Source organism: Heloderma suspectum, chromosome 2 (assembly GCF_057233095.1).
Source record: "Heloderma suspectum isolate Gila_16-S chromosome 2, 16-S_ref, whole genome shotgun sequence".
Classification (NCBI taxonomy): Eukaryota; Metazoa; Chordata; class Lepidosauria; order Squamata; family Helodermatidae; genus Heloderma; species Heloderma suspectum.
Window position 1 is genome coordinate 125,068,816 of NC_139459.1, and position 9,684 is coordinate 125,078,499.

At 44.5% G+C, this 9,684-nt stretch overlaps 1 long non-coding RNA gene across 1 annotated transcript in view; it reads right to left on the reverse strand.

Annotated features, from left to right (window-relative positions):
* LOC146352704 (uncharacterized) overlaps positions 1-4,040 on the reverse strand; it is a 30,782-nt gene extending 26,742 nt beyond the window's left edge. The window contains exons 1-2 of the long non-coding RNA XR_014787817.1: positions 3,921-4,040; positions 3,532-3,618 (exon numbers count right to left, since the gene is read on the reverse strand). This is a non-coding gene — a long non-coding RNA (uncharacterized LOC146352704). The remainder of the gene's footprint in view (positions 1-3,531; positions 3,619-3,920) is intronic.
* Between the last annotated feature and the right edge of the window lie 5,644 nt (positions 4,041-9,684).

Here is a 9,684-nt window from a genome sequence, read left to right on the forward strand (position 1 = left end):
CAACAACCATTCTCTTCCTGGATCAAATAGTAGCTGTGAGTAGCCTGATCCAGATTGGGACTGTGAAGGGGGCAAAGGATTAAATCCCCTCTCTTCCCATGCTGTGGTCCTGATCCAGATCTCAATCTCTCTCTCTCTCTCCCTCCCTCCCTCACACACACACACACACCTGTTGTTATTTAGAAAACAACAAGAAGCACACAAGGGCAAATCAAGTCTTTAATACCATATCTAGTTTGGCCCTTTCATATCAATAATTGCCTTTAGTGGGGCTTAATTCTTAGTTACTAAGGTTTGGTGTGTTTTTTTATGATTGCAGTCTTACAGCACAATCCTATGCATCCCTGGATGCCACTCATTATATAAAATTCACTTAGTGCTGAAACAGCACAATTATCTTGAGGGGGGGAAATTATTCTTCCCAAGATCAGAGATTTCATCAGATCGATTGACTGATCTGATTGATTTCCATGAAAATGATAACTTATAAATAATAATTATGCTTAAACGTAGCCAAAAGGGGGTAAGTGATGAATAAAATAGTTCTGCTAGCAATATAGGTTATGGTTTTCAATAAAATCAATGGGTTCAGTCAATCAGTGTGATGAAATCTCTGACCTTAGAATTTTAATATGCCTAACTTTCTTTGGATTGCTCCCTCCAGTGAAAATCTGAAACCCCTATAAAAATCATAACATGTCAAGTGGCTATAAGAACGACCACATGACTGTTTGTTTAGGTATTTATTAATTTATTCCTTGCCCTTCTATTCAATTGCACTGTAACTGCAGTACTCAGGATCCCCTCGTCAGGGTTCCCCTTATGACCTGGACCCCCTAAGCAACTCTTTAAGGATCTCTTGCCTCCTCAAGAGTTCTACCTTCCTTCTTTTAAACTTCCCCATCGCAATAACTTGTTTAGGCTGTAGATGTGGGGTGATTACACTCCAGGCACCAGGGTTTTTAGCCACAACAGTTTACTGGAAAATTAAAGCAAGCAAATCACAACTAAAGGTATTTACAGAATAGAACTGAGTGATACAAAAGGTATTAGGTGAAAATAAAGGTTGCAAAAATGCAAGTTCCTCTATCCTAGCTGCACTTGGAGGTCTCCAGGCTGCTCCTTCCTGCTCTGGTGTTCCTCTCTCTCTCTCTCTGGTCTCCCTCTCGCTGTCTTTCTCTCCCTTTATATCCCCTCCTTCCCCAAAACTGAAAGTACTGTTTCAAACCTGGCGAAATGAAACCTAACTCAAGAAAATGAAAGTTAACCGGGGAAATGAGGCTGCTCTTCTCAGGGCTATCCCCTCCCAACAAAAAAATCCAGGCCTCGAGGTCTGACCGTTTTCTTTTCCTTGCTCTCTAGGCCTCAAACCTTCACAGCCTTACAAACATTAAAATTACAAAATAAATCCATCAAAACAATAAAACAGTAAAACAATTTAGCATTAAAACAAACACACATGCAGCAGATTTTTTAAAACTCTTACACAGTTCGCACTGAATAGCAATCCACATCAACCAAATACAATGTAAGTGTTGTTTTGTGAACTGCGCAGAGAGCTTCGGCTATTGGGCAGTACAGAAATGTAATAAATAAAAAAGAAATCTACAAAGATTGAAATGAGGGCTTGCTCTCACAGTCTTTTATATAAGAAATTATTAACATTTCACCTCTCCTAGGATTGCAGATAAGTAGACATTCCTTTGGAAAGTCATTGGTGGAAGTGGAAAAGGGGCCTCTGAGAACAGGTTAGTATCATTAGATATTTCAGGCTGCCCCCCCCCCCCTTTTCTTTCTTTAAGGGAAGTAGAATTCAGGTCATTCCCTTTTAACCGAGAGATAACTGAGAAGCCTTTCACAAGACCTATCATAAATAAATGGGGGAAGTAATTCAAGGCTTCCATTTATTTGTTTTGCCTTGAGATGGGAAGGGCAACTTCTTTGATAAACAGACTGGGAGAGCTGGTGTAGCTTTAAAAGTGCATTTGGGAGAGGCCTTTTCCTCCTCTGCTGAGATGCTATCTCAGAGTTGTCATTTAGCCTTGACTCACAACAGAAGTGCTAGAGACCTTAAGCTATCTTTAGCGGTGCAGAAAAGTTCCTTCTTTATCTGCCCACCTGCCATGTTGCCACATACATTTTAGGGCCTGCGCAAACATGCACACTGATCATTTGATTGGCCCCACATTCAGATGAAGACAGAAAGCAAAATGCATGCAATGAAAAGGCTCACAACTTGTGTGAATGCATCATCTCTGCAATGAGAGCAAACATTAGTTACTGTGCAGGCCTTAAAGATGATAGCAAGTGAATGGCTGCAACCTGCTATAGGGTAGCCATGTGTCTTTTTTTTTTTTTTTTAATAGGACTGTCCTCTGGTTTGAAGGCATCCTCTATTTCAAGGGCTGCCCAGTCCAAGTCTGGTTTAAAGATAAAGAACCATCAACAGCATCTGGGCAGCAGATTGAGCAAGGCACACAGATCACCTGGTCACAGTCTCCGACATTATGGTGAGATGTAGTGTATTTCTTTTTCAATTTTAATAATACTTTCTAAATTTATATATATATACGTCTAAATTAACATGGTGATGCATTTGTGGATTTGTAAGTGGCCACCCCAGTCGTCATCCTAGTTGGACAACCCCACCCTGGTCCTAGCCTAAGATCAGCCACTGTGTGAGCCCTGCTTCTCACAGCTAACTGTTTCTAGGAGCTGAAGGAACTATAGGCAGCTGGATTGACCTCAACTTGGCCAGACTTTGAGGTCAATAAATCTATCTAGTCCCTAGAGCTGGGTGGGCAGAAGGTAGTTCTGGCCCTACTGGTAGATCTCTGCAGTGGCGGCGCAAGATGTCCTGCTGCCTGAGGCAGGAGTACACATACCACTACCACACTGCAGCTGCCACTGCACCACAGTCACTGCCACTGCTGAACCACAGCAGCCTCCTTCTCCTCCTAGTTAAACCATTCTTGCCAATCTACTGCAAATAACCCACCCCGCCCCCCAGTGAGGCAGAGTGAATCCCCTGCTCAGGCAGCAGACTGGGGGCCTCTGCCGGGAAATTGCCACTACTGCCACACCAGCCCTGATCACCTACTGTGGCAGATGCCACAGCAGGGAAAGCAGCAAGGAAGGCTCCTTGAAGGAGCAGCCACCTTCCCACTCCAGGTGTGTGTTGGCAACTCATGTTTTAAGATGGGGGTGGACAACCTTTTTGGGCCATGGGAACATCTGGCAATTTGATACGCTCCTTGGGCACCACCACAAAATGGCTGCCACAGGAGGCATGGCAAAGCGCAAGTAACCTGTCCAAAAGATTGAGCACAAGGTAGAGGTGGGGGCTGAGCCCCAACACAAACAACTCCTTTGAACCCACAGTTTTCAGCACCAATGTTTTCACAGCAATGGCACCTGCCTGTAAGAAAATGCGTTCATTTTTTTTAGAAGTGGGAGGGATAGGGCACCTTGATGGGTAGCAAGAAAGGTGTCCAGGGGCATATGGGCTCCCGTTGGCACCATGTTACCTACCCCTTTTGTAAGATGTGGGTCAGATGCCATCAAATGTGGTTCCATCCTTACACTGCATCTTTTGTCAGATGGCTTTCTTTTCTTTTCCTGGAAAAGAAATGTGGAAAAATATATTTAAAAATCCTATACAATCACAGCTGGAAACTAGAATGTGCATCAACCTAGAAGAAGCAAACTCTCACTCAGTTCCTCTCCTCTGAAGCCAGGTACTGCATGAGTTGGTTCCCAAAATACTCACAACAGGAGGGTATAATAACCATCATGTCTACTGCAGACATTTTGTAAGCTAAGTATAGGCTTTTGACTGATTACAAAGGCAAAAAGATCACACTAAAGAAGCTGCAGAATCATTGAAAAATGTACCATAGCCCTCACAGGACCAGCCCTACCATTAGGCAGAGTAAGATGGTCATCTCGGGTAGCTCATGCTGGGGTCATGAAAGGGCAGCAATTTTTATACTGCTCTCCTCTCTTTGTGCAAGATGTTTTCCACTTCCCATTTTTACTAAGAATGGTTAATAACCTCATTCTAACTTTCTGCTATTTCTTGGTCCAATGCTTTATTTGCAATATGAGACATGTGACACATGCATACATGATTTTGTAACCATCTGTGTAAAAGTGGAAGCATCCTTATAACAGAGAAGGAAAGCCATAGTATTAATTTCAGTTTCCATTTTGCTGGAACCCCAAGCCATCTGCTGTTAATGTCCACCTACCCACCCACTCACCCGATTCACATGTCTCCACTTGGACCACACTTCCTCTTTTTCTTATGGTTCCTTGCATGGCTCTCTTAGGTCAAACTGATTCCAGGTTGTCAGCATCTGATCAAGCCATCATCTCTAGAGTAATTAGGTTAACTGCAAGTATAAGTATAATACTTCACACAGATTCATAGGAGCAGTGATGTCTCTTCTATCCACTTGTGCAACAGGAGCTTCCCTTCCCCTCCCTGCACTCCAGTCCCCCACCTCCCCCACAAGTTTGCTCCGAAGTTCTAGAGGGCACCTGGGGGGCTGCAGGTGGCAGGGGGATTTCTGTCTGACAGCAATGTCTGCTCCGCTGGTGGAAGGATGCCATGGATTACAACCCAGAATTCTTACTGGCTCAGGCCCAAAACAGACATTACTTTAAGTCTGTAGCGAACAGCCACATCTCCCCCAACTCCCATTTTTACTGTAGAGTAGGTGCAGGGAGATTTATTTATTTATTTATTTATTGCATTTATACCCCGCCTTTTTTCCTCTTGCAAGGAACCCAAGGCGGCTTACATTATCCTCCTCTCCATTTTATCCTCACAACAACAACCCTGTGAGGTGGGTTGGGCTGAGAGTCTGTGACTGGCCCAAAGTCACCCAGTGAGCTTCCATGGCCGAGTGGGGACTAGAACCCGGATCTCCCGGCTCCTAGTCCAACACTCTTGCCGCTACACCACACTGGCTCTGTGGTGTAGCGGCAGATTGTGATCTGGGTGATCCAGATTGGGACCCGTGTGTGTGGGAAGTGCTTTTAAGATCTGGATCACCCCCTGCACCTACTCTAGAGTAAACATGGGGGGAGGGAAGACGTAGCTGCTAGATAACGGATTTAAAATAATGTCCGCTTTGGCCCTGAGCAGGGCCTCCAAACTCTTCAATTATTTTACAGTCTATGCAGGTCTGGAAGTCACAAGCTGTACCTTCCACACACATGCCCATATGGCAAAATAGCCATGCATGACACGTGTATGTGGGTGCGCATGTCTGAATCCTGTACCCATCTAATAAAAATGGCATTCATGCAAGAGTGCTGATTTTGCAAGCAACCTGGCAAGTTGGGGCTTTCTCCCATCCAGCTCCTGTCTTCTTTAACAGTGGGAGACAGGCAGAGGGAGGAGGGGGAGCTATTCATAGTATTTTCTTTGGTGAGAGCTTTCTGCATCTGGTGCATGAGACAGAGGTGGAAAATTATAACGCGGTAGGCCTAAGCAGACATGTAATGGGGGAAAGAAAATAAGGAGGTGGAGACCAATGGCTAGGTTTAAGCAAACCACCATTTTATTAGAGGAATGTGGCAATAATACTATGCTTCAGTGTGTGGAGCTGCCTGACCTAGGGTGGCCAGGTGTCCTCTTTTACAGAGGACACACCTCTATTTGAAGGGCTGCCTAGACCAATTCCAATTTAAAGATAAAGAACATAAGGGTGGTTGCTCATCAACAGTTCGCGCCGGGACAGCAGGCCGAACAGGCAGGCGCACAGGTGCCCTCGTCACGGTTTTGCATAGTGTGGTGAGATGTACTGTATTTCTACTTAAATTATAATAATTCTTTCTAAATTCGTATGTACATATCACTTAGCATATGCAAATAAAATTGCATATGCAATGTCCTCTTTTGTCCTCTTTTTTTGGCCATTCATAAGTGGCCACCCCAAGCTGCTGCTGGTCATGAAGATCAATCATCCTTGGGCTGAAGAGGAGACTGGCACGGGCCACCAGCCAAGACATTCCCCTGGCAGAACTCTGCTGGCCCTGAATCTGCCCCCCATCATTTCCCCATTTCCCCAGGGAGAGGTCGGTGTCCATCAGACACCCCATCGAAGTCACTTGTGCTACCACCATTGGTTGTACCATATCTTCACTACCATAGACAGCTTTCTTACCCAGTGTGCGCTTGACCTTGTAAATGCTCTGCCATCTTCAGTGAAGACACCTCCCCATACCGCCTCCACTGCCAGTGTTTTCCACACCCACAATAGTCCTTCTGCCACAAGAAGAAAACAAATAATTAACCAAGCAGCCAACATGAACCTACCCGTACACTACGTTCAGCATCTGAGGCCCTCTTCCAGGTGCCTCATCCGAGGGAAGCTCGGAGGGCGGCAACAAAGGAAAGGACCTTCTTGGTGGTGCCCCCCCCCATTATGGAATGAGCCCACCTGGCGCCAACACAGTTTAAGACCTTTCTCTTTTTTTTCAGGCATTTGGCAGTATATGATGAGATTAATCTAGTCCTGGATTTGTCTTATTGTTGATTGTTTGAAATTGTTTTAGTTATATGTTTGTGCTGTTTGTTTACATGTTTGTCTGTAGATGGTTTTACACATTGTATGATGTATTTTTAATGATTTATATCTTTGTAAACCGCCCAGAGAGCTTCAGCTATTGGGAGGTTAAGAAATGTAATAAATAAATGGATGAAATCCATATAATTCACAGATCCCAAATAAAGTCCAATGAAAGAGAGAGAAGATCCATGGAAAGGTGAAAAACATGCTAGCCCAAGTGCCAGTCAAGGTTACCAAAACAAGGACTGGTCCTAACGGAAGCTGATTTTTCCTTGATATGAAGTTGATATTAGCTTCCAATCATTTATAATTTGTGGATGTTACCAGAGACATGGATAACATTTGCACCAGTCCCCTGCGCCTCCACCAGTTGTCCAGACTTAATGCATATATTTTATTCTAACCTGATATGAGATGCCAGTGGTCATTTAATTTAATAAAAGTTTTCTCTAAGGTTTATACATACTGTAATTTTGGGGAGATATGATAGTGAATTCCAGCTTTCATTTGGGATATTACATCTAATTCCCTTGCCTATTTTACTCTGATATGAATTGCAAGTAATATCAAGTCCCATAAAAATGTTGCCAAAAACTTCTATGTATTACAGGGCTTTTTAAGAAATAACAGCATTATGAAATCATTATCTAAAACATTCCAGTGGTTTCTCATCTTTTTTGCAAGGGAAGGCACTCTGAAAATGAACACCTGCAGGTTCTTGGCCTAGTTATTCTTTATTTGTTCTTACTGTTGGAAAGTAGCACCGGCAGGGCTATGGAGTCACGAGCAATTTCATCCAAGTGGTTTTTAATAAAAGCCTTCCTACATGGGGAGGAAACACAACTGGCTCGTGGTCTGAATGTTTGCAAAGACAGATGGTCCAGAGTTGCTCATCCTTGTCCTGCACTTAAGGAAAGGCAGCACAAAAAGATGAGGAATAAACAATTTTAAAAGCATGAGAAGGAAACAAACTCATGAAACATATTTGGCTGTCTGAAGGCTGTATTTCCTTGCCATTTGTTCTGTCTGTAGTACTGTTTTCACCACCACCCCTCACTTCCTGTGGTGAGCAGGTCTCCACATGGGCCACACAGCAGATGAGGAAGTGGCCACGAATGGCTGGGCCATGAAGAGAATAGGCAGAGGGACAACAGCTGGTTTCTCTCTCACTGCAGCAGGAGATGCTAAGGGCTTATGTCTGGTATCAGGGACCGCCCAAGACATTTTGTTGCCTGAGGCAAAGGGCAATTTGGTGCCCTTCCCCCTCCATTCCATGTTCAGAAGCCTTCCTGTCAACACTGGTGATGGGACAGTGTTCTCCACACACACCAGAGGGCAGCAGGGTAGCTTAGGGGGTACATAGCAGACTCCAAGGCACACACAGCTCTGTCCTCCACCTCACTGCTACTCAGGGCCAGCCCTACCATTAGGCAGAGTGAGGCAATCACCTCGCAGGCAATCACTATTGCAGAGTGAGGCAATGACTATTGCAGCAGATAGTGGGGGCAGCAGTAGCAGCATCCTGGATGCTTCTCCTGAACAGCTGTTCCCTTCTGTTGGAGGACAAAGCTGGGTATACAACATAAGCTGCCCTGGGGCCCCTAAACTAGCCCCATGTGTGGTGGAGAACATTATTCCATTGCCAGTGTTGAAGAAAGTTTCAACTGCAGACAGCTTCTATACATGGTATAGGGAGGGGGTGCCATCTTGTCCTTTGCCTCAGGCAGAAAAATGTCTTGGGCTGGGCCTGCTGCCCCCCCCCCCCATCATCTGCTGCCTGAGGCGATGGCCCAGCTCTAGCTAATGGTAAGGCCGGCCCTGTCTGGTATCCAGGTAACAGTGTCGAGCGGTGGGGTCACACACTGAGCAAACTGTGTGAATATTGATGCCATATATAGAATTCAGCATAGAAAGGTGGGTGTGTTAGTCTGCAAGCACTCGCAAAGCTACTTTTGAAGAAGCATACAAAAAGCCACTTCACCCTGTGTTCTGTGTGTAGCATTGCATTCAGACATTCACCTTAGCACGTGGCAATGTGGGTAAACGTCAGCATGGATTGATCAAAATTCAGTGTTGTCTCATGCTAAAAGGGTTGTGAGGACCAGGCATCAAAGATAAGTAACAGACTTGTAATTAAAACAGAAAACCAATAGCCCCATGTAACGTATTAAATTGCTGGGCTGCACTTCAGACTGCACAGGGGGACTGAATGCTCCCCCATGATTCATATATATAACAAAACTAGCATGTCAGAAAGAGGCTGCAGTCTAGCTTTCTTGCTGATGTTCTGAAACTTCATACAAGGAAATATTCAGATGTCTAATCCTTCATATGCAGAGTGAGGTAGAGTTCAGCAAAGATAGGAAAAATCTGTTTTCAGTTGTACTGACTAGTAGAGATGGACAAATCTGTCCATTTTGGTTTCTCTCAATGTCATATTTTTCCAATCCTCAGTTTGTTCTGTCCCATGTCCACATCAGCTCGTGACTTTTCATACACAGAAAAGGTCTGAACAAAAATTCCTATGCATTTTTGTGAGCATTTCTCCTATGCATTTGTGTAGGCAAGATTGCCTAATATAAACATTTATTGGCAAGCTGTTTTCCCTTATATAATACAGCTTCATTACACAGCTGTAAGGATCACGGACATCAGTAATGTGAAATGTTTTCATATAAATCCTAGAGCAGACTTTCACAACTTGGTGCCCTCCAGATGTTTTGGATTACATCCCCCATCAGCCCCAGCAAGCCAGGAATGATGGGAACTGTAGTACAAAATTTCCAGCAGGTGCCAGGTTGGGGGAAGCCGTACTAATGGCATGATCCAGTCTCCCATTCTCATGGCACTTACCACAGGACACAAAAACTGAATTCGGAGACAGTCAGTTCCTTGCCACAGTACATAAAGCCAGGGTGGGGCGAACCTGTGGTAGATATTGTTGGACTATAGCACCCATCATCTGCAGCCAGCAAAGCCAATGGTCAGGGATGATGGTAGCTGTAGTCCAACAACAACTGGAGGAACACATGTTCCCCGCCATTGGCATAACATTTCTTAGATTGTGGGGTTCTGGTGGTGACGGGAGTTTATACACCTTCAC